Below are 27,012 nucleotides of genomic sequence, written 5' to 3' on the forward strand. Positions count from 1 at the left end.
GGGTGAATGCACCGGTAAAGGCCCTATTCTTATTTTTAATCCAAATTTTTACATTATCTTTGAAATTTTTTTGTGAATCACATTGTTTTATGCTGTCTGGAAGAATGTTGTAGAGTCTTGTCGCAAAGTATTTAAAATTTCGTTGACCAAACGTAGTATGTGTTTTCGGAATTTGTAATAAGATTTTGTTATTGCTTCGAGTACATCGTGTATTTGAACTTTTTATGTAGTAATTATTTATATTTGAGTATAGATGAGTTAGGATGGTTTTTGCATATAGCTGCCGAACATCGAATACATTCATAATATTAAAAATTAGATTCGAGTCTGTAATTATAGGTAGCCTTAGAATTATTTTTAAAATTGTTTTCTGAGCCTTTATGATTGGGTCTAGTGCAAATGAAGTGCCGCCTCCCCATGATATGATACCACACTCAATAATAGATTGGCAGACTGCAAAATAAATCATTTTCAGGTCTTGAAAGCCGAGAAAGTTTCGTATGATTCTAAAAAAGTGCATGGTTTTTCTAATTTTGTTTGCAATTATTTGGGTATGAAGGTTCCATTTGAGATATGGATCAATGGTGAGGCCGAGGTACTTCATCTGAGTAGTGCGCTCAATGTAGGGGCACTGACAACATTCATCGGAATTCAAACACGAGTGTATTCTGATGGAGGCATCATCAGGAGGTTGACCAGTAATATTAATACTAGGTGTGACATATTTAGTTTTTTCTGTGTTCAGTGTGAGCGTTTTTATATCCAACCATTTTTTTACCATGCTTATGTCCGTTTCAGCTTTTTTGTAGACAGCTAGCCAAGTGTCAGCTTCAAACAGTAAGACGGTGTCATCGGCAAAACTAACGATTTTCCCCTGAATATTAATGTTGCATAAGTCGTTAATATACAACAGGAACAAAGACGGACCTAATATACTACCTTGTGGTATACCGTAGTTAGATGAACAAGTGTTGCTAAGTATGTTATTTATTTTAACTTGTTGCTTGCGCTTATTAAGGTAACTTTTAAAAAAGTTAAGTTCGTTTCCCGTAATACCGATTTGTTCAAGTTTGTTTATTAATTTACTGTGTGATATTCTATCAAAGGCTTTGGAAAGATCTAAGAAGATTGAGATACATTTTTTCCTTTTATCAAGGTGTTTTACAATGAAATCTGTGACAGCGGCAATAGCGTCCGAGGTGCTCTTGTTTTCTTGAAACCCGTATTGATTTTCTGAGATCAGTTTATGGCCCACGAGGAATCTTACCAGCTGTGAGTTGATGACTTTTTCAAATACTTTTGATAGGCTTGTTAGTAGGGTTATTGGTCGGTAATTATTTATATCAGTCTTGTTTCCTGTTTTATGTATAGGAATAACGATACCTTGTTTAAGATTTGAGGGGAAGTGGCCCTGAGTGATACTAAGGTTTATTAAATGTTCTAGGGGCAATGCAATTTCCGTAGACAGCGTTTTCAAGATCTTGGTTGTTATGCCATCAACCCCGGCTGAAGAAGTGATTTTTAGGGAATTGATAATTTTTAGAATCTCTTCTTCTGACACCGTTTGGAAATTGAGTCTTCTGTTGGAGTATTGAAGTCCTGTTTCAGTAGGTTGAACATTCCCATAATTTGGTAGACGAGAAGCAAGATTTGAACCAATATTAATAAAGAAATTATTGATGTAATCCGCAACGACCTTAGGATTTTTTGATGTGTCAATAATTTTTCCATCAATGCAGAGTTTTTGTATGTCCTGTTTGTCTTTGGCATTTTGAGTATTTGTGGCTTCTCTTAGAATTTGCCATATTTTTTTGGGATCGTTATTGCTTCCTTTGATTTTGTCTCCATAGTAGATTTCTTTTGCCTTTCTAATGACTTCCCCGCACGTATTTCTGTATCTTTTATAGATGTTTAATGAGATTACGTCGTAAGGATTGTCTTTCACTTTTTTGTGAAGTGCATTTCTTCTGCGAATGCAGTTGATGATTGAATGACTTATCCATGATTTCAAGGGTTTAATTTTGTTTGGAATTTTTTTTGACAAAGTTGTGGTATTATTACTTAATTCATTTTTCAAAAAGTCAACAAAATATCTCCATGCATCATCTGAGTTTTTTATTTGGAAAAGCTCTTGCCAAGATTTATTTTTAATTGAGGTTTTTAAATTTTCAAAGTTAATATTATTGTATATAAGAGACTGATCTCGTCTATTTTGTGTGGTGTCGGATTGCAAAGTGAAGATTGTTGTGTAATGATCTGTAATTGTTGATTTGTAAACGATGCTTTTGTTTTGTTTATTAGTTTTGACCATTATGTGATCAATACATGAACTTGATTCATTGACTATTCTTGTTGGTGTATTGATGGTACTAATTAATCCATGGAATTCTAACATGTTCAGGTAGTCGTGACATTGGTGATGTGGATTATTTGGGAGTATGTTGATATTTAAATCTCCCATAATTATCAAATTTTTAGTATGGGAAAGATTGGATAATATGCTATTAAGACTGTTTAGAAATGGTGTGATATTACGATTCGAAGGAGAGCGGTAAATTGCTAGAATGCAAGTGTCATTATTGTATTTTATTTGCAAACAGTTCGCGCCAGTAATGTCTATTTCCGTTACAATGGGGTTAAGATCATTTTTTGTGTATACGACGACTCCATCGTTCTGGCTATCATGTTTTGTCGAATTGAAGGAAGAGTAGTGATTTATTAATTTTGGAGTATAAATGTTTGACAACCAACATTCCGTGAGAATAATTATATCGAAGTCTATATTAAGGTGGTTAAGCTGTATCTGGAGTTCATTAAAGTTTTTATTAATTGACCTAATATTTTGGTGCATAATTGTAGTGTTTTTTACCTCTGCTATAAGGTATTTGCAAATTTTGGCATCTGAAGTAGTAAAAGGGTTGATTGTATGCTTTGTCTAGTTTACTATATTGTATTGTAAACTAGAAAAAGAATGGCCAACCTTATGATTCCAGAGATAGCCTCATTTTTAATGTCAGTGCCATACAAATTTTTCTTAAAAAATGATAACTCCTTCATTTGTACACTCAATTGCTTCATACGAAATTTCTTAACATTTTGTCGTAATAAGAATAACGAGAAGAATTGTACATATTATATTCATATAGAAATGAAAAATATTATTTTTACTACATCAAAATCGTAAAATCTGCGGAGTAAAAGTTATGGTCCAATGTTCTTTTTTGTTTTTTAACCTAGAAAGGTAAAACGTATTCTAGATACAAAGTTATATAGACGCTTTGAGGAAAATTTTTTCGGTAAGTTTTTTTGGTAACATTTTCACGTTAGACACAAAAAATATATTCTTTGTAAATATCAATGTTTATTTAAAATATAAACATCTCAAAGATAATTTGATTTAGTTTGTAAACGGTATTTTTTTACGACTACTTCACAATTAAGATACATATTTCTACACGTTTAAAATACCCCGAAAGCATTTCGAAATTCTATAAAATTTTACCGAGTCGTTGGGACTGAGATTTTAAATCTTGAAGGGTTAAACGCCAGTAATGTTTATTAATCTTTTTAGTTAACTCAAAAGGGAAACGTTGTGCTAAAATTAGGTGTACAAGATTTAAAAAAAATTCCAATCATGTAAATAGCCAATAACCTTAGTCTTATAATGCTGTTGTATCAGTAATAGTAAGAATGATCCAGTACATGTGTCAATGTGGATTTATCAAACGCTAAATGGAATATCGACTTTTGATTTGGACTTTGTTGGCATGATTTGTTGATATACGTAATTAAACGTCTTATTATAACGTAAAATTTTATTGCGGAACATTCATAAATGTAGACAAAGCAAACATACTAACATTCATAGAATTTTATTGCGGAGCATTCATAAATTCACATTCACATTCCTCTTTCAATATAAGATTATATAATATTAATATTGTGACTTAATAAAAACTAATATCAAAGAGAGGCGTACAACTCAATTGAACAAAAAATGATTTGTCAGTCCGATTAAATGTTTGTAAAAGCTAAAAGTTTAAGAGGATCCTTCTTCATACAAAACTTAATTTGGATTTAAGGCCATTCCTTCCTACTAAACTACTGCGAAAATACAATGAAATATAACTTTAAAAAATGTTACATTGTGAAAAAAGCGTTTTTGTGCCGGAATCGGTCGTTTGAATATTAAATTGCCATTGAAATTAGTTTTTTTTAATGATTTTTTTTTAGTAATTATAATAGGAATGGCAACATTATTTTTTAGTAATTACCATTAAGTCACAAATAATTGCCAAACTTGCCTCTAAAATCATGAAAAATTGATTTCTTTATGGGCCCATATTTAAAATTTGAAACATAAATAAATAAAGTAGCACATATCCGTACTAGATATTTGCTAAAACTTTAGATTTTTTTTTTTTCTGTTTGCTTGGGTATTATGGCCACAAAATCAATTTTATGTTTTGTATTAAAAAGGCCGCGTTATTAAGGCCCCGTAGTACGCGTTCAAAGATGGTTGAAAGGGAGATATGTAAATACGAATGTCAGAGGGAGCGCGCTAATATTAAAAAACGATATTAATTAAGCGAAAATGTTGAAAATATATAATAAAACACGATTCGTTTGGAATACAGCAAAAATCTCTCGACAAATGATTTAGTTGCATTGTGAATTAAAAATTCTAATTTTTCGAAACTACCAATTCCGTCTCCCTTCAGTCTCCTGTTTGGTTGTCTCATGCTGCGGCCCAGTTAAATAGTATTCCAGACTCTCGGAAAAATCATTATTTATTATTTCTTTACCCGTCTCGGCTTAAGCCCTCGCATACTCAATTTCTACCGATTTACAGCAAGTTTCTCGTTAACTCTTTAAGTTTTAAAGTTAAAAAAAGTTTTTTTTTTAATGATAATATCTATACATTTGTTGTGCCGCAAAGTTAATTATAAGAAATTCCGAATATAGAAAAAAAATCGCAAAGTAAGATCCAAAAATTACTAAAAACACGTTTTGTTTTGTTATTAAATATGTTATAGGCATGAAAAAATTCACATTGTATCTGTAAATGCAACTTAAGCATTTGTCAAGAGATTTTTCTCTATTTCAAACGAGTCGGGTTTTACTTAAGTATTTTCACAATTTTCCTTTAATTATTTACGTTTTTTAATCGCTACTTCTAACATTCGTATTTACATATCACCCCTTCAAACCCATCTTTAAACGCTGACTACGGAGCGTTAATTCGTATATGCCTCATTGGTGTCCGTGTTCGAGAGGTTAGGCTCTCTACTAGCTCCGTGATACCCGGCGTGCAATTTGTAACAATTCCTTAAATAAAAACATTGAAAATTACGTACCGCATATTTTCTGTACGTTCTAGTGGAAGATACTTTCAGTATCGCCCTGGCATGAAACCACCATTCAGAATTGAAACGTTGCTTGAAATGGCTTTAACCGTGTTTGGCGACCAAATTTCCCAACGTTCTTTACCAATAGTTGAATAGTTGCTTCCCAATCTTTTTCTTTCTCGTCTTCTTGCCCTTCCTACTAATTTCAGTCTTATAACATACCCTACGATGGCATAGCCCACTGGCTCCAGACGGTTGAGTGCAGTTGAAACTCTTGTGCGATATTTCAGTAAAAAGGGAGTTCTAGGTACGAAAACACCTCTGTTCTATTACAAATAAACGTAATTTACTATAATACCCAAAATATATTGTAAAATAATAGATAAGTAGAATGATCGCAAATTAATTGATTTATTGTATTATTATACTAATAAGATAAAAAGCCATGATGTTTCAAGCACATTTCACTTTAAATTTGCACTCAAATCGAATCCCGTCCGCCAATTTGAATAAATTTTTCTGACTAAAAGCAATCACATTTATTTCATAGAAATACTCGTACATCAATGTTTCGGTCGGGCGATTTTTGAAATCGTGAAAAAGGCATCGAGTATGATATAATCTATAAATAAATTTCGTTTGTACCTTTCAATTTAATTCCCAACAGACATGAAAGAAATGCCAATTTATCGAATGAAACATTTCTCCTAATTCTAACGAAACGGTTGATATCGTATTTATTTCCGTTGAAAGTGAATATTTATTATTATTAAAAGAACGCCTGTTTTCAAGAAAAATCGGTTGTTGAAAATGGTAAACGGAACGACAAAAAGCGACAGTTGATCCTCCCGAGGGTTGCCCCTCGGACAGTTGATCACTCTACCAGTTGATCGGATAATTGATCCCCCAAATGAAATTTCTACTGTAGGAACGCCCTCATTGGTAAAGTAAGTATGCACAGTATTACATACTTATATTCGAAGGCGTCTTGACTGGAAATGCACTACACAAATATTTTTGATAAAAATAATGCCGTGTTCCCGAAAGGGTATGCAGTCCGGATATACCGACGATAATTAAGGCCCCGTAGTAAGCGTTTAAAGTTGGTTGAAAGGGAGACATGTAAATACGAATGTTAGAGGGAGCGCGCTAATATAAAAAAAATATGATAATAATTGAGCGAAAATGGTGAAAATATTTAGTAAAACACTAACTAACTAACTAACAATCACGACGTTTCCCCGCAGGGGTAGGCAGAGAGGACGGACCGCCAAACAACTCGGTCTTGGCACACACTTCTTGCCTCATTCACATCCATACATCGTCTCATACATACTCTTCTATTATTCTGACTCTGACATGGCCCGACTCGAGTATCTGATTCACTTGATCGTGCCATGTCTTCCTCGGGCGTCCCCGACTTCTGCTACCATTCGCATTTGCATCATATATCCTCCTTACACTCCTATCTTCGCTCATTCGCTCTACATGCCCAAACCATCTAAGCGTCCCTTTCTTAATCTTACTCATTACGTTTACATCAGCCTTGCACTCTTTGCGGATCTCCACATTCCTCACACGATCAAACATTTTGTGAAAATTGTGAATTGTGAATTGTGAAAATATTTAATAAAACACGAATCGTTTGAAATAGAGCATAAAACCTCTCGAAAAATACTTTAGTTGCATTTAAAGATACACTGAGAATTTTTCATGCCTATAACATATTTAATAACAGTGTTTTTAATAATTTTAAGAGCATAATTTGCGATTGTTTTCTATCTAGGGAATTTCATATAATTAACGTTTCGGCATTACAAATGTATTGGTATTATCTTAAAAGATGACATATATTTTTTTGGAACTTAAAAACTTAGAGAGTTAACGAGAAACTTGTTGTAAATAGGTAGAAATTGGGTATGCGGGGGCAAAAGACGACAAAATTATCAATGCAGGCTTAGGAAAATACTATAGGTACTTTCCCTTGCAGGGTGGGGACGCATTTAACTTACATTAACCAGTGATTCCTGGTTATTTGGAGTACAAAATGTTACTTTTAAATGATATTTTGGGCTCCGGTGACTGTTAGATTTTTTATTTTTCTTAAAACATTAAGAATCAGTGGTAATTGAACAGTTAGGGCGGTCACTCGGCTGAGTCGACATGTGGAAGAATTTATTTAAAAATTGTTTTTGAAAAAAATAGTAAGCATAATATATTATTGCTATGTATCAGCTTATATTCTATGGGCCTTACATTATTAATTAATTAAAATTTATTTTTAATTTTACTAACTTACGAACTATCATCGACCGATTTACCATCTGTAACAAGCAGGTAAAATTTTACTACATGAGAGACTAATTAGGTTGGTCAAAGTGAAGGACTCTCACCTATTAAAAAAACCGTATTTACCACCGGAATTGTTGACGTATTGGTTACAAATATATAAATTATGTTTTTCTGTTTATTCAAAAATTTCTAACCTCAAATATTTAATCGATAAAGTTATATTATATGCAAGTAGATACCTAATACCCATAGAGAATTTTTTTACAGATAAGTATGTATGTCGTATTTGTTATTCGGTGATATATTTCCACTGCATACTCCTTAGAGGACACGGAATTAATGTTATTAAGATTATTTGTATAGCTGATATCCAATCAACTATATAGCTGATACATATCAACTTTTGTAAAACGGTCGTATAACCTCTCTAATGTGTCTTAGCTACAGCAGAGATAATCCTTTAGGATCAACTGACAAAAGGATGAACTGCCCCGGGGATCAACTTCAGGTAGCTTGTCGGCAAGACCAAAAAGGAAAACATCTGTGATTCTCTCGGCAACAGTCGAAATATGAGAAACAGAAACGGTACAGAAATAATACAAAATCAAGAAAAAAAATAAAATATTTGTAATTTAGTAATCTATTAGTAAGTCAGAAATAAATTAAAAATAACAGTGACGTCGTATATTAATTAGAAGAGGGAAAGGAGAATGGGAAGGTTGGGATTGATTAGATATGTGAATAATACTGTGGATCAATTTCCACAAGGTTTGTTATTAACATTATTTTATTTATAAAAAATTAAATTTCTGTTCTTGAACGGAAACAAATTAATTATTATAATTAAATATTCAAGAGTGAGAATCTCGTCAAATTTCCAACTGTAGGGAAATTTCATACAGGTGTTTAAATGCTCAATAAAATTGCCACAATTCGATGAAAGACGAAAATATGAATGTCTAAATTTAAATAATCGGCACATCAAAATTGGGGCGAACATTTACCTTCTTACAGCCTTGCTAAAAAAACGTGGTGTAAATATTACGCGGCGCGCAACATTAGCAACAGAAAAAAAACTTGACTTATTTCTATGGCGTTTGTTTTGTTAAAACGGTTTTAAACCAGGCTCAAGGTGGGCTTTATCAAAGGGTTGAACGGGCGTGTAAGAATCTAATTAGTAAGATGGATAATGTGTAAGGTTTTAAATATTTGTAATAGAAGTCGGTTGGATTGATGACTTTTTATGCTTTTCATTGGGTTTTTTTTTCCATTTTTTGGTTAAAGTCATTTTTCGTTACTTGGGAATAATAGTAAGTAAACGGGCGTGAAGTGGTAATCGAAATACAGAAATAGCTTTATTGTAAAAATGAATTAAAGGGAAATTGTTTAATAGCGCTGTTAGCCAAATGAAAATTTTAATTTGAATGTTTCTTTTCAAACAGTGCCACCTTGTTTTCATATTTTTACTTTTGAAAGGGAGGAAATCCTTTATTATTGATTTCAAGAAAACAAATTATAAACTATTTAGCAACTTTAATTTAATGCTGGAAAAGGTTTAAATTCGTTGTTTGCTTTTCCATCCCAGGGGAAAACTAAATATGCCTGTGAATGTTTGTGGGATATATGAATAAATAGGAATAGTAAAATCAGTTTACGTAGGTTTCCGATAAATGTTTAAATTTAAATTTAATTTATTGTTAATGATCCTTTAAGTTAGGTCTAGAAAATTCAGTGTTAAGTTTGTGCCTATTTCTAAAGTGAATTGAATTTGTTTGTTAAAGGAATTTATTTATTTAGAATTTACGGCACAAATGCCATATTTACATGCAAAGTTTTTATTTTATTTTTTTACATATACATAGTGCAGTATTAAATTTTGATGAGAAAAATTAAAGAATTAAATAATGTTAAAACATAACAAATAAAATAACAGTAAAGAAAGAAGCAATGACAATAGCCTGTTATGTAGTGAACTCATTAAAAAAATGGCGTTAAAATGTGTTATTAGTGCAGTTTTATACTTTTCAAGGGAAATATTAAAATTATCTGCGATTTTAGCATAAAAGTTCCCAAGTGTGTGCAATCTATTAATAACTCTGTTATATCTTGAGACTGTGGTATAATTGTCACAATAATACATACTAGAGGACCTTGATCTAATGGTAGGTACATGGAATTGAATCGACATTAACATGTCAGGGCTATCCAACTGATAATTTATAATTTTGTATAAAAATATAAAATCAATTTTTTTTCTTCTATCACTTAACTTAAGCAATTTCAATGAATGCAATAAGAAATCAAAATCTATTGTTTCCAAAGGAATTCCAAACCTAAAATTAATACACCTCAAAAATTTGCGTTGGATTCTTTCAATGGTATTAATGTGATTATTAAAGACAGGAGACCAAATTGTAGAGTTGTATTCTAGAATACTCCTAACGAGAGATGTGAACAGAATTTTTAATGTGTTGATATTTTTAAAATCCTTGGAAATTCTTAATATAAAACCTAACATTTTCATAGCCCTTTTAGCGATGGAAGTTATGTGAGATACAAATCAGAATTTCTGATCAAATATTATGCCTAGGTCAAGTGTTTCGATTACATTGATTGAGTCAACATTACACAATGAATAATTATACATTATTGTGTGTTTGATTTTGTGGAACCTCATAACTTGGCATTTGTTAATATTAAGTTGCCGTTTATTACTAGAACACCATTTGAAAAAGTTGTTAAGGTTCTCTTGCAAGATTATGCAGTCGTACACATCATTAGTTGAAAATGCTATCCAAGTCATTGCTGAATAGGATAAATAATAAAGGTCCCAGGTGTGAACCTTGTGGGACTTTACTGGTAGCAATAAATTCATAGGATAGACAGTCATTAATCTTAACAAAAAGTGAACTATCAGATAAGTAACTGATCAACCATGCCAGTAAATTACCACTTATCCCATATTTTACAAGTGATTAGTATTTTGTGGCAGACCTTATCGAATGCCTTGGAAAAATCGGTATATACGGAGTCTACCTGTTTCCTGTTAGTCAATGCTGTATCTATGTAGTTTACATATACTGTAAGGTTTGTGAGAGTAGATCTAGATGAGACAAACCCATGTTGGCAATTGGTAATAATGTCAAATATGATTTAAGATTTTCACGGCCAAAAGTATTTTTGTTATTTGTTTTTGGGGTGTTATGCCGTGTTGCGCTAAATCCTTCTTTAGCCAACGTTTCGGACAGCATTGCAGTGTCCATCATCAGGGCAGATGTGTACACATCTGATACACATCTGCCCTGATGATGGACACTGCAATGCTGTCCGAAACGATGGCTAAAGAAGGAGTTAGCGCAACACGGCATAACACCCCAAAAACAAATAACAAAAAAGGTAATAACGTGTTTAATATTAGAGGATATTTTGTTTAGAATGATTTTTTCAAAGAGCTTAGGTATACTAGATCAAATCAATTTTGTGAATAACCCTATCCTAAACATATTTCCATTGTAATTTTTTGTCTTTGATCTTCTAAGCTCCTCCCCTTTCCTCCCTCCCCCCCCCTTACTTTCATTTCTACCCACGCCTTTTTCTATACTTGATAATTAGTATTAGTACAATTTATGTCCTGATGAAGAGAACATCGTTCTCGAAACATGTTGATTTTTAAAAAATAAAGATTATCGTGGTAAAAACCAAGTGTTTTAATTTATTTCATTAATAAAATGGTGCCACAAAGTGAATTTGAAGAAGTAAATAATAATTCTTTGTCACAATTCGCGAAAGCACTCATTTGATAAAACCTCGGGAACTAAAATATTTCATAAAGATGGAATTGGATTAAACGATTTGGAAGCCGTCGAAATTAAAAAAAAATGGCTGTTAATAATAATAATTTTAACATATTTAATAATCAAATAAATTTAACTGATATTGCCATATTTAATTTATTCCGTTAATCTCCGCTGAAACTGTCCCCTCCCACCTACCCGACCTAAATAAGTAATAATTTTTATTTACTTATATATATATATGTGCCTGTATCTAATTATATATATTTAATAACAAGCCCTGACGAAGCTTGGGATATGCGAAACCCGGTTGGCAAAATTGTTAATTCAAAAATCAAGGTGGTGTATTACAAAGTGAGTTTTTTCATTTGATTTCATATTTATTGCATTCGATATCGGTCTGGTTAATCGTTATAAAATCATCGGTAGTTACGCCTATCGATCCGATGTTGTAAGGTGCACATTTGTCATATCTTTTTAGATCGAGCAGTTATTAATTTAATCAACTGGTCTGTAGAAAATTAGAACTCAAAGGAGCTTTTATTTTATGACACCAGATGGTTAGAATGTGGAACTGAAACATTTTTATTATAATTTATGCTTGGTTTCGTGCTACGTATAAGTAAATGATTCAGTAATCCGCGTACAATCGTAATGTTATATTTCGCGTTAGTCAGAAGTACACTGGAATATGCATCGCCAATTTGGAATCCACAATATAAACATTACAATAGTATAGAACGTATCCAAAACAAATTTATAAAATATATTACCTACAAATTCAACAATAACTTTTAATGTACATTTGAAACTTTGCAGCAAAGTCGAGTAATAGCTGACTCAATATTTATACATAGAATTTTAACAATAATATCGACTGTACCGAGCTTCTGTCCATTATTAATTTTAACATACCTTTGAGACGTACGCCACATACAGTGCTATTCCACACGCTTAATTATAAAACAAATGCAGCACCTAATTCGCCAAGCCTTCATAGCTCGGTTACTCTTTATACTTTAAATAATGTTTGCCTAAACTCTAACATTGACATTTTTTCGGATTCACTGCCCAAATTCAAACGTGGTATCAAATTAATAATATAAACTGTTCAATGCGCATACATACAGACACACACACACACACAAACAAACACTAACACTTACATTACAAAAACACCTATATACTACACATGTCACAAGCTAATTAAGAAATAAACATACCACTTAACAGACATTACAAGGAAACATATTATAGGTACCCAACATGAAGTATCTAATTCCTGTATATTGTTTGATCACTGTAAATCATGAAGTGTTTGTTTATCTAATATAAAATAAAATAAAATTTGCAATAATGTACACAATGGGAGGAGGTGATCATCTTTCTCTGTAAATGTAAAAGAAATTTGTGATTTCCTGACCTGGTAAAAAACTCATAAATCATAAAATTTTCTTATATTTTTAAAGACTTAAAATCTTGAAGCCTTCATATAAAAAATATGTATCTTTTAGTTGTTAAAATACAAGCTAGTTTTAAAAATAATATCAATTAGAGTGATAACAAATTTTTACGAACGAAATTTTTTACGTTGGTAAGAAACATCTCCGAAGTAAAAAATACATTGAAAAAGTCGCCTTTAGTAGTATCTCATTAACTACGTTATAATGAAAACAACGAATTCAAGAGAAAATTTTTACAAAGTTCATGGCCTTCGAAGCAAGGCTTTTGATATATCTCACCTTGAATACCTACACAAAACTAAATAAAATAATTTTCAATAAGTGATTTTTAAAAAACAATCGAACTTTGTGAAGGCCTGAACTTTGATTTTTCTTCCTAGAACCACTAAGACGTAAACGTTGGAAAAGTCTAGAATAAAAATAAAATTACCGTACAGTTATCGATAAATTAACAATATTGTCTAGTAAAAATATACAGGGTTTTCCAATAAAGGTGTTATTTTGATATTCAATCGTAAAAGATCAATGGTTTCGTTGCTTGTGTAGCACGTAGCGCCGTCTTGTTGAAAGTAAACGTTGTCCATATCAATACCATCCAATTCCTAAATCATTAATTATCTCTCGATAGCGCTATCCATTCACCGTAACTGTTGCTCCAGCCTCATTTTCGAAAAATTAAAGTCCAATTACTCCGCCGGACCACACGTTGAGGATAGAGAGTCTTTTCAACAATAACTCTTGGGTTTTCCGAGCCCCAGATGCGACAATTTTGCTTGTTGACGAAGCCACCGAGGTGGAAATGGGCCTCATCACTCAAGACCATTTGCATTTGATTCACTCAAGTGAATTTTAATAATTTTAATGCGTTGTTGAAGCGTGTATCGTTTTAGTTTCTACTTGTCAAATGTCAAAAAATGACAGCTTCAAACGTAACATCTACCGAAATAGCGGGCTATTCAAAATAACACCTCTTATTGGAAAATCCTGTAGTTTAAGATATACATAATATATTACTTTAATGACATACTTTAAGACTTTAACAATATCATTAATGAACATAATAAAAAATTGGTAGGCGGGTTTGGGTACCGCCGTCCCGGGAACCATTTATTGGATAACCAACACCTCTGCCATGTCACCCCAAGTGGTTCGCTACGGCCGGTGATTTATCATGGGTGTCCGAGTTCATCGGGTGAGGTGGGTTCAGGATGCCCCTGCCCACCAGCTGCGCGGCGTGCCAGATCGGGGGAGGCTGGTTTGGGGAGACCCTTTGACCTCTACAACTTGTCTCTCGACCCATCACCTTGCTCCGCAGTGGGAGAGATATATTCATATGTCCGTCCCTCCTGGACCCACTGATCCCTAGATTCCTACCCAACCCTCATACCCTTTACCTTCCCAGAACTTTTTCTCCTTCCTTTACTTAAAAAGACCCCAATACAGCATCCCAAAAGATGAAATAGGCCCTGAGGGATTATTTTCCTCAGGGCGTCCTATGTGGAGCTAATCTAAAAAAAATATTCCTACCGAATGACTAACTTCACGACGCTCATTATCAATAAAACGCTTTCTCGGAAATAATGACAAAATGATTAGACATGATACATTCTTTAAGGCGACGCCTAATGCCAAATCACTATTTTGATTAATCTTTATAACGAATTGGTGTACATTATGAATACCAAAAATATGCTTAAAAAATTTAAGGTTTTTCCTATCGCTTCGCTTGAGTAGAATACGAATAAAAAAATAAATTACTCAATAAAAAATATAAATGCAAACTACTAAAAAAAATATTTTTTCACTGGAAATGTATGAACGCACAAAGGAAACAACTTAAAATAAATACATTATTATAGCTAAGATTACCTGTGACAGCTGTAGGTGGACAAGCGAAACCGATGCCAGGACTCGGACAAACCTCAACCCATGAACTCGGCCATCCCTGCTAAGTCACCAAACGTATCGAACCGCTTGGGCTGACCTATGGCAGATGTATTGGTTATTCAATGTTTCCCGGGGCGGCGCGGCGGTACCTTTCAAATTATAATTTAATATTTTTTTACCAGCTTAAGCTAAATGTAGACAGTGACCTTCCTCTTGTTTTATAGGTCAAGTGTGCAAAATTTCATCAGACTCTATTTTTTTCAATAATAAAATCCATGCCGTCCGCTCTGTGCGGTCGCACAACTCTTCTTTATATAAGTAGACAGATTTTTCATTTATATTTTTTTCCTAACGTTGTATAGGACCGTAGCAGTGTGAAAAATAGTATATTATTTATTAAAAAAAACTAATGATCTATGTCTGAAAGAAAATATCGTATCAAAGTTTTACGCCTAACATTTTAATTAGGTAGTTTCCGCGAATGTCCAAATTAACCCTTGTGTTGTTGGGAGAAACTTTTCAAGGAGAATAAGGAGCGAACCTTGTTCCCGATACATTGTTTAAAATCTTTATTATTATTATTATTATACGTAGTTGACATGATGCACAAGTTGTGGTTGAGATACTATATTTGTATGAGAATAACACAAATTGCCCTGTCTAAAACGAAAATAATAAAACAAATTTCCGACGGATGAAAAATACTCCCAATATTACTTTGAAAAATTTATTATTATTTTTAACATTAATAAATCCACACAGGAGGCCCTGAGGAAAAAACTTTGATCTTTGGGGATGTGTTGTGGAGGGTCTTTTTATGAAAATGATGAAGAGGAAGTTCTGGGAAGGAAAAGGGTAGGAATCTGGGGTCAATGTTTCCTGGAGTGACGGACGTATGACGTATACATCCATCTGCGGTACTAGTAGAGGGTTGAGAGAGTCTGGCTGGAGAGGTAAAAGGTCTCCCTTAACCAGTCATTCCCGACATGGCCCGCCACGCAGTAGGTGGACAGACGCATCCGCCGCCCGCCAACGCCTAGACATACATCACCCGATGAGACCGGGAACCCCTTCTAGATCACTTGGGGTGAACTATGGCAGAAGCGTTGGTTATTCATTTAATGATTCCCGGGCGGCGGTACCCATACCCGCCTCTCAAAATGAATATATATATATATTGACCGGTCGGTGGCCGAGTTGACATCGCGCTTGGGTCCCACCCAGGCGTAGTGTGTTCAATTCCTCGACTGGCTAAGTCCTCCATCACAAGACAAGCAACATTTTACGCTTACTGTGGTGGTAGTAGGAGATTTTCAAATATTGTCAGGTTATTCGTAACCCGGGAATGTTTGTCTTTCTTTTTAAAAAAATAAAAATACATATATTTGGATTCAAAATGTTTTCTTAACACAACCGAATCACCTTGTGTTTGTTATGTGTTTGCTATCCAGTTATTTCAGATTAACATAGCGGTGACGTTTATTCATTGTCAAATAATTAACTATATATATATATGGGTTTTTTTAAATGTGTAACAGCACAAGTGTACAACCAACCTTCTGGAGCCAGTGAGACTATGGCATCCCCAATTGGGGTATCTTGTGAGGCTGAAGGTTGTAGGGTGGGAAAAGAGATGCGGTAGAGGAAGGTGGGGAAGTACCTGGCTTTTCAGATATTATCACCAAACACGTTTTCAAGCAACCTTTCAATTTTAAATGGTGGTCTTACACCACGGCGATACTGAGAGTATCTTCCTCTCTGGAACGTGCCGCAAATATAATTATTTGTGCTTTCTTAAATAAGTAAATTGTGAAATAACACAAATAAATAAAATAAAATTTATTTGCTCACTCTGGGATTTGAACCCACGCCCTACAGCTTGCTAGTCGAGAGTCTTACCCATCCCGTCATGTAATGTAAGGATTACATCATTTTCTACTTTATGACGGTACAATAGTTTTTTTTAATATATATAATATTGTAGTGCAAGTGTCCGGCATCGACCCGGCATCGACCCGGCATCGGCTCGGCCACCCGATGCCGGACGGTACTGGCCGGCACGTGTGAGAAGACTGTCACCGAGTATGTCATCAAAATGACAATTCAACCCAGGGGCATTTCTCTCAGCTTTGGCCTTGAAACTCATTTGAAACCGCCACGCCCACCTCAAAATTTTTATAGAAAACGAATAATATGGCTAAAAGCTCAGATCTCATTGGTGAGAGCAGAAGGATTGGTTTGATCTCTCGCTCTCTATCGTAATGACTCGTGTAACAGAAAGAGATGACGGAATTTTGCCGTTTGACAGTTTCAAATCATTCAAACAAAATGAGAATGGTTTATTTATACACGCGGGTTGTCATTTGCTGCCGAAATACTATCATTTCCGTCGAAAATATTGCGTGTTAAAGTTGTTCGTGATAAAAATACAATATAAGCCAGTATAGTTTAGCGAGTTACAAACATATATTCAACCTACCTACGTAAGTTCAAGTTTAAAGTGAATTGACAGTTTTTAGGTTATTCGTTCGGATTTTGAACAATTGCTAAGAACGTATAAATGTTATTTATTATATCGATAAACTTATTCATGTTATTGATTAGTGTTATCCTGTATTATCTTATTGTTTTGGTGAAATTAAAGATTTTTAAACATATGTAACCATGAGTTCATGAGGCTGAAAAATGTCGGAATTCTTCGTCGTACTGTCGGACAATCATGTTTTGGAAATTTTCTTCAGTGTTTTTGCAAATTTCTTGTCATTTTGGGTTTCTTCTTCTCAGATTAACAAGTTTCATCTTAAGGAAATGCACTGTAAAAGTTTATTTTCTTAGTCAGATGAACCTTGCCCTTGGAAAACATTTCGACATTTTTCTGCTTCAAGGACATTTTTATTTTTATAATAGTTTTTTTGGGCTAGTGAATGAATAGAGTAGGCTGAGAACAATTATGTTGTCTATGGTCGCATCTTTTTTTAAATGGCCTTGAGTTTCCTCTACCTTGTCTACTGCTCTGCTCCCCACGGTAGGAACTGATTGTATTTCTGTGGTTAAGTACTGTATAATTCCGTTACATACAAAAAGCCCGAAGATATCGATCTATAGAGTGGTATATTTATGATTCAACCCTTTGAGATTTCTACAGCGCTTCTGTATATATTGTAACGACGTTGACTAAAGCAAATTGATTTCTAAAGCAAGTCGATTCTCGGCCCGTGTCAGCCTTTGGTCAAATTATGATGACTGTTATGCTTGAAGACTGATCACTCCTTTATCTGACAAGTTCTAGGAAACTGTTCACTAAAGAAAACCTAATATATTTCCGCCTCAGTGATATTATTCCAAATGCTTTTTAGATTCAAGGACAAAAATATATTTTTTTATACTGCTAGAGGAAATGTAATAAATACGCTTCACAAAAGATCACAATATGAAGTTGCAGTCCGGTTTTTAACGGGAAAACGAATAATTTGAACGGATTTACGATAAATTAACAGTATTTCAAATAAGTAAGTTCTCTCTTTATTGGTTTGTTTATAGCCGCAAAGTTTTTCAGATTATTTTCCTATGAATGTATGTATGTACACACACTTTTGCTGTTTAATTTTAGATTGACGGCTTACGGCAGAAATAATAATTTTCTTAATTATATTTATACTGTTCCAAAACATAGTTTTGCTCAAAGTCAACCGTTCTTATAAAATACGATTATGAAAGATTCCAGAGGCATCCATAGTCTGATGGAAAAAAATGTTGTAAAGTTGTCGAATTCCGCTATTATATGTATAAGGCTATTTAAAAAAAACAACACTTGGTTTCAACATAAATATGTAATGGAGACAAATATTCATTATTAAGGGTTTTTAGTTAACATTCACAAACAAAATAAGTTATTAGGTTGTTAGTTTGGTTTGTTTAATTTATTTATGCGTATTTTCTACCCTTCAAACTTAAACGTGATTGAGAAAAAATGTACCTTTAATGCATATTTTACCATCTCCCCCAACATAAATAGTTGTTTACTGTAGGAATCAAGTTCAAACAAAGTGCTATTTATATTTTTTTCGTGAAGTGGAATTCAATTCAAAGTTTTTATAATTCGTAATTTTTATAACCACTTGAAAACCTATGTTGAGACTTTTTCGAGGATCATAAAGTCCCTATACAACATTGCGGTATTTTGATTACAATTAATAACGCTTGTACCAACTCTGGTCACGGCGTGGAAATTAACAATGATTGACACTGACATGATCTCCGACTACACCAGGCAGCGCCAACGGCTGATCCGTGATTTTATACTAGATTACGTGCCAAAATAAAATGGTCAGACATCTTTTTTACCAGTAGCAATGTCTTAAAAAAGCTAAAATATGCCAAAAAGTATATTTTTTCACGTCAATTCAAATTAATGCTTTGCTTAACAAGCGGAAGAGATGGGCTGTGATGGCTTGATAAAGTTGTCGAAGTTTGTCGAGAAATGGAAACGTAAAAGATTCGGCGGAAATAAATCCAACGTGTCAATTTTTTTGTTGGAAAATAAAAATAATCCGTTTTGTACCTTCCTTAGATGATAATCTAATTTCAAGCGGAGTGGGTATTTGGAATTGAATGTAATCATTAACCATGGTAATTGACAGAGCGTAGCAAAGTACTGTTTTAACTTGAACGTTTGGCACTTAATCTGTCCGTAAATTTGTTTGTACGTCCCGTTCCCGGTTATGAAAGTCTATTGGATCTATTTTATTGTTCAAGCAAGCCTTACTTTGACTAGATGGCTAACTTTGATTAGATAGATGACTTTTGTATTTTTGTTTTCATTGGAATACCGCACAAGAGTGTCAACTGCTCCCAACCTTCTGCAGCCAGTGAGAGTATGGCATCCCCAATTGGTGTGTGTTGTGAGGCTGAAGGCAGTCGGGAAGGGTAGGAGATGGGGAGGAGGATGGTAAGGGAGTGAGGAGTATCCGGCTTTTCAGATATGGTCAACAAACTCGGCCAAAGCCATTTAAAGCAACATTTCAATTCTGAATGGAGGTCTTACACCATGGCGTTTTTCAAATTTGCTTCATCCATTATATTATTCAAGCAAGCCTTAATGGACTAAATGGATAGGTAACTTTGTCCGACCTCTTCAATATTATGGTGCCTACTTGCCTGGAGAATGATTGAAAAAAGAATTTTCATTGATATTGTGACGTTTCTTTGAAGAAATTGAATAATTCCTTATTTGAAAAAAAAATCTTACCTAAAATATTACGTAAGTAGGTAGGTTTTAAGTATCTACTTTCAAATTTTGTGCTTTAGAGAAAATATTGCTTTTGATTTAAGGGAATATTAGAAATATGCTTTTTTGGACACCAGGTATACTGTTACAAACCAATAACTTAAACTACTAGTATAATAATATTATATCTAATGGTAGCGGTCCTTTTTTTTCCGGAATAGTACCTCCTTAGATAGTAAAAAGGTATTTATTTAATTAAATAGGTGAAATAAATACCCTTGAAGGAAATATGAATTGATATTTTACGGTTTCGCCACGTTTAGACGACTTATTAATATGATTCTATTTTACCCCCTCCCAATTTGAAATGATTTATTACCGGTTAAACCAATTTACTGATAAAAATAATTGTGACAATAGATTTCATATTCTGTGGGGGTATTTTGAAGTCTGTTTTTATTTTAAATTGGTTTTTGGATATGTTCAGAAATATCGAATTTATTCGGATATCTTTAAGAAATATAACGGTCAATATGCCAAAGGCCTGAATGGTTCAAATGAATAAAAAAAGAGATGGCGCTCGCTTAGCCCGTATTTCGTAATGTACAGGGTTTTCCAACAAGAGGTGTTATTTTGATATTCAAAGAGCTATCGAGAGATGATTAATGATTTTTTATGGCCGGAATTAAATGGTATTGATCTGGACAGCGTTTGCTTTCAACAAGACGGCGCTACGTGCCACATAAGCAACGAAACCATTGTTCTTTTACGGGAAAAGTTTCCGGACCGTGTTATCTCTCGAAGAGGTGATCACAATTGGCCACCGAGATCTTGTGATTTAACACCTTGCGACTTCTTCCTTTGGAGCCACGTGAAAAAGAAGGTCTACGCCAACAGCTCAGCGTCGATTCAAGACCTCAAAGATGGAATTCGTGAGTCTATCGAGGACATAAAGCAGCCACTTTGGGATTTGGTCATGGAAAATTTCATGAAAAGAATATGGTCCTGTAGTCGTGGTCGTGGTCGTGGTGGTTTGACAGATGTTATTTTTCACTATTAACGGCATACTTTCTTCTTTATAATGAAATAAACATTCGATTTATATTAAAAAATGGCATTTTTCTTTGAATATCAAAATAACACCGCTTATTGGAAAACCCTGTACATATTTACCGAACAGAGATTGCGCTCGCTTAGCCGTATTCCGTAATGTACATATTTATTTATTAATTTCAACAGTAAGTAACCACCTGTAAGTATTTCTTAAACTGTAAAAGATGTAATAATACCTCGAAATTTGACTGATTTATCGCGAAAAGAAAAATACACAAATTTCACGTGGAATACCGCTGAGATAATCGGGAAAGCACTGAAAAATATTGTAAGCTTTTGGCCGCCATTAATACTCGGATCCAGGCGGCCGCGGCAGAGACTGTCTAAATTAAATTGAATTTATCCCCGCTTTTTGTTTCCGTTAAATTAGCTAAAGTTGGTTGTTTTATAACAATACTCCTCCCCAAACAACACCACCCGCTACACTTTGCTGTCACTCCATCCGCCCGCTTCCACCGATCTGGAATGGATTTGTTTATCATCTCCGCCGGTAAAGATTCGAGTGACAACGTGACGGATATTCTACTACAAGATAAATTTTATGCTTCTGGGTTTTCGCTCGACAGCGTCGAAGTTGAGTTTACCGTCTAAGGTCGAGACTGAGTTAAACAACTATGTTGTACCATATAAAATAAATATTTTTTTTAAATATATTTAGGATGATACTATTTAAGAAAAGTCTTTGATATTTTGGCTAATGTTTATTGCATTCGATGGATCGATATACAGGGTTTCCCAATAAGAGGTGTTATTTTGATATTCAAAGAAAAATGCCATTTTTTTATACAACTGATCGAATGTTTATTTCATTATAAAGAAGAAGGTATGCCGTTAATAGTGAAAAATAATATCAGTAAAACGACTACCACGACCACGCCTACAGGACCATATCCTTTTCATGAAATTTTCCATAACCAAATCGTAAAGTATTTATTTTTCGGAATAACTTTATTGAGTAAAACCTCAAATTGTAATATTTAAATATTGAAATCACTAATATTGTCTTCAATATTTAAATCGTAAAGTGGCTGCCTTATGTCCTCGATAGCCTCACGAATTCCATCTTTGAGGTCTTGAATCGACGCTGAGCTGTTGGCGTAGAACTTCTCTTTCACGTGGCCCCAAAGGAAGAAGTCGCAAGGTGTTAAATCACAAGATCTCGGTGGCCAATTTTGATCACCTCTTCGAGAGATAACACGGTCCGGAAACTTTTAACGTAAAATATCAATGGTTTTGGTGCTTGTGTGGTACGTAGTGTCATTTTGTTGAAAGTAAACGTTGTCCAAATCAATAGCATCCAATTCCGTCCATAAAAAATCATTCATTCCTTAATTAATATTCAAAATAACACCTTTTATTGGAAAATCCTTTATTATGCATCAATAAGATATGAATAAACATAAATAGTTTTGTTCGTACACAATCTCAACTCTTCCAAGAAAGGCATACAAATACAATAATGCATCGGTGATTACACTCAATATTGTATGTGTGTGCCTTTCTTGAAAGAATTGAGTTTTTTACGGACAAAACAACTTATTCATATTCATATTGCATATGTACGAGCGCAACCAAATAATTCGTCTTAATATTTTAAAACATAACTTATAAAAAAGTGTTTTTCATAAAATAATTAAATTAACCCCAGATTATAAAGTTTACCTGTAATGCCTATTATTGATAGCCTGTATTTGATGTCGAGTTCTTTTTGAGGACGGTGGAACACGGAACACAAATACTGATGTTGATATTCAAAAACTGATGTTGTCACATTACGTCGTGATATTTATTAGGAAAAGAACACGTGTTCTCGATATATTCTGAATGACTAATATTTTATAAGGAAATTAGCATGCTATCACTTTTTTAACAGGATCATTTTTCTCCGTGTGAAAGACATAAGGCATCCACAATTATAGGCTTTCGACTATCTGTCTGCAACGTATTTTAAGATATTTGAACACGTTGCTCGTTAAATTGAGGATTTTAACAGATATTTTCACAGAGGCGAAACATATCATTATTGTATCGGAACTTGATTGTCTTACCGGTACAGGCCTTATTATGCCACAAAATATTGATTCAGCATATATCTGACTCTGAATATAAGAGGAAAGTCGTACATGAACATAATACTAAGTTCACAAAAAATGAAGGAATGCTTGTACCAAAACATAACAATAAATACGGACAGCGAACCCTGGAATACAACGTGCCCAAAATATTCAATATGTTACCAAGCAATATAAAAAAATGCGAATTACCTCAGAAAGTCAGATATATGCTGAAAACATGGCTACTAAGCAGAGATACTCTGTATTAGTAATACTTTTGATTATGGCAGTGGTTGGTGATAAATATGATGTATAAGTTGTATTGTAATAAGTAATAATATTATGAAAATATGTTATATTGTAATTGAACATGAACATCCTGTTGACAAACTGCTTAATTGCGGTTTAATGGGATTGTACTTTGAAAAACAATAAAAAATAATAAAAAACCAGGAGAAACTCGTAGTCACTGGAAGGCAGGATAAACAGAGGAAGTCACCATTGCGCTGGAGTGATCAAGTATCACTAACCGCGAGGAGTGGAGGAACCTTGTCCAACATGGAAATTGGAGTGGGGGTCACGATCGTCAGCAAAGAGGAACCTACTCAAAAAGAATCGAATCGAAGAGGGGTGATCGTGGTTACCGACCATTTTAGTGGAAGGCAACAACTGAAATTTTGATAATTTGGTACGCTCGTATGATGTGCTACCAGTTACTTCAATGTGCGCAGGCGTCCGCTAGGACTATACCGCAAATATTGACGATACGTACTTCTAAATTTGCTCTACTCAGAACACGTGTAAGTCACATTATTATTCTGTCGTACAGAGTACCTACATCTGTCTAGATTTACAAGCATAATATATCTATGAATTTCAAGGAAATCCACGGTTGTCAAGCGACAAGTCGCGGTCGCAAGGAAACATACATTATCGTAAAGATTACCCATGTCAGTCAGAGTATAGGGTCAAAAGCACGATCTATTCAGAAATGTGAATAAAATCGCACGTCGCAGCAACAGAATTCCTTCGTAAATAACATTCCATAAATGATTACGAGCGCAATAAATTCCCGACGGTAATTTAACCCAAGTAAATTTTACTTTGTTCGTTATTTATGTCAACACTTACGAAACCTTAACTGTCTGAACGATCTTTATTTGACACTGTCCCCAAAGGTCGAGAGGTGTTCATAAATTCAATTCTCAATTATAATTGCGTTTGCAATCATTTTGTTCGCCTTAAAGTCTCTTATAAGTACGCCTTAAAGTCTCATATAATTACGCGTTAAAGTCTCGTATAGTACGCCTAAAAGTCTCGTATAAGTAGGCCTTAAAGTCTCATATGAGTACGCCTTAAAGTCTCGTATAGGTACGTCTAAAAGTCTTGTATAAGTACACCTTAAAATCTCGTATAAGTACGCCTTAAAGTATAGTATAAGTACACCTTAAAGTCTCGTATAAGTATTCCTTATAGTTGAACCTAAACAATATAATTCTGATATGATTTGAGATTTTCACGGCCAATAGAAGAGTGGTTTATTTTTGGGGTAGGTATTATTACACTGTATTTCGCTACCTCCTTCGTTAGCCAACGTTTCGGACAGTATTAGAGTGTCCATCATTAGGGCAGATGTGTTGATAATGGACACTGTAATGCTATCCGAAACTTTAAAATAAATTACTATAATACTTTTCAAGACGTTGTTGATGATGCACACTGTAATGCTGCCCGAAACGTTGGCTAAAGAAGGAGGTAGCGTAACACGGCATATGACCCCTTTAAAAAACCTAAATTATAATTATATTACACTGTGTTTAATGTCGGTCATAAATAATGCAAAAATCTCAAACATTAATTAACTGTTGCAACATTTAATTAATCAGTTTGTTGATGATAACCTCAACATTTTATATTACATATTTACAAATTCAATTGATTTAAAGTTATTAAACATGTAATGTATAAGGACTGGTTGTTTCGGAGGATTTGAACAATTCATCAAATTTCAACGTTCATTTTCAAGTTCTGTGAAAGATTTTTTCAAGTTCTGTTTTTATTTCAGTTTTGTCAAGCAACTAGCCTACAATGATATAATAACAGAACTTGAATAGGACTTTCACAGAACCCGAAAATGAACGTTGAAATTTGATGAATTCTTCAAATTCTCCGAAACAACCCGTCCTAAGTAACGACGAACATTCAAATAAGCTTGATTGTGATGTATTTAATTATCAATAAGAAAAATACTATTTATATTTTGTTGATAATGAATTCACGCTGCGCGGATTTTCGCAAAGACCGACTCATTATTTTGAATATTGTCAGCTATAAATTAAAGCCTGTTGACGAGGCGACGTGATCACAATGCTGGTTGACAAGGGTTCGGCGTGGTTCAGTTGAATTCCAGCGTAAAAAGGGCACTGGTCATTCGAGGATGGTATTTCAAATGGCTGTCCCCTTACGAACTTTACGTTTTTTTCTTACTTCATAAATAATATTGTTGGCTGGTAGTGTAGACAGTGTGAACAGAAATTGAATGAAAAGTACCTACACGGAGAAAAATTAGTATTGCTAATGTATCAAGAATCTCTTCAAATTATTGGTAATCCGGTTAAAACTTTTAGTAAAATACGAACGATGTCGAAACACGTGTTCATAAAAATTATAATATTTTCGCATTTCGTAATTATATATTATCGAGGCAAATGCAGGAGCATGAACACATGTTTCAATATAAAGGGGATTTGCTAAAATTTTATCAGGAAACCGTCTGCAATCCCGTTTTTAACCGATTCTTAATAAATTAGCAAAACTCATTTTTCTCCATGTACCTACTTTTTCTTAAATGTACAGCGTTAGAATTAGATTAGGTTTCACAAAAATTCAAATGCAACATTGTCCTAAAATAGCCAATCTTTTCTTCATTTTAAATATCCTGAGAGTGGATTCTTGCTGCAGATTCTCCATCTTCTATCTTCGTCGAACGTCACAGCGGTGCTGCCAAGGTCTGTTATCTATGTGAGGAAATTGTGTCAGCGCTTTATTTGCAGCAGACACATACCTGGATGAATGACGAACCTCGTGCTGGTACTGTTGGTGGACTCTCTCGCTGCAGCAGCTGTTCCAGTTTCTTCACCACCTAGGATTCTTGCTGCAGAGTCTCCATCTTCTATCTTCGTCGAACGTCAACAGCGGTGCTGCCAAGGTCTCGTACGTGAGGATATTGTGTCGGCGCTTTATTTGCAGCAGACACATACCTGGATGAATGACGAACCTCGTGCTGGTACTGTTGGTGGACTCTCTCGCTGCAGCAGCTGTTCCAGTTTCTTCACCACCTAGGATTCTTGCTGCAGAGTCTCCATCTTCTATCTTCGTCGAACGTCAACAGCGGTGCTGCCAAGGTCTCGTACGTGAGGATATTGTGTCGGCGCTTTATTTGCAGCAGACACATACCTGGATGAATGACGAACCTCGTGCTGGTACTGTTGGTGGACTCTCTCGCTGCAGCAGCTGTTCCAGTTTCTTCACCACCTAGGATTCTTGCTGCAGAGTCTCCATCTTCTATCTTCGTGTCACCTGTTCCTGTTTTTCATTTTACTTAACTTAACTTAATTTTATTTTTGTAATATTTATATTTTTTGTAATACCTGCATTAACTGTAAAGCGCCCCTGAGGTGATATCTCACAAAAGCGGCGCTGTACAAATTGTCCAATATTATTATTATTATTATCCCCCTTAAACGCTTATTAGGTCCGTTTCGCTTTTGAAAATATTGTGATTAGAAGAAAATTGCAACTGTCATATCGTTATGCTTGTCAGCTGATCACAAA

At 34.2% G+C, this 27,012-nt stretch overlaps 1 protein-coding gene across 1 annotated transcript in view; it reads right to left on the bottom strand.

Annotated features, from left to right (window-relative positions):
- LOC149424398 (tyrosine-protein kinase transmembrane receptor Ror-like) overlaps nt 1-27,012 on the bottom strand; it is a 252,480-nt gene that overhangs the window by 99,624 nt on the left and 125,844 nt on the right. The window lies entirely within an intron of this gene.

This window comes from Hesperophylax consimilis, chromosome 4 (genome assembly GCF_061612785.1).
Source record: "Hesperophylax consimilis isolate HC1 chromosome 4, BYU_Hcon_1.0, whole genome shotgun sequence".
NCBI lineage: Eukaryota > Metazoa > Arthropoda > Insecta > Trichoptera > Limnephilidae > Hesperophylax > Hesperophylax consimilis.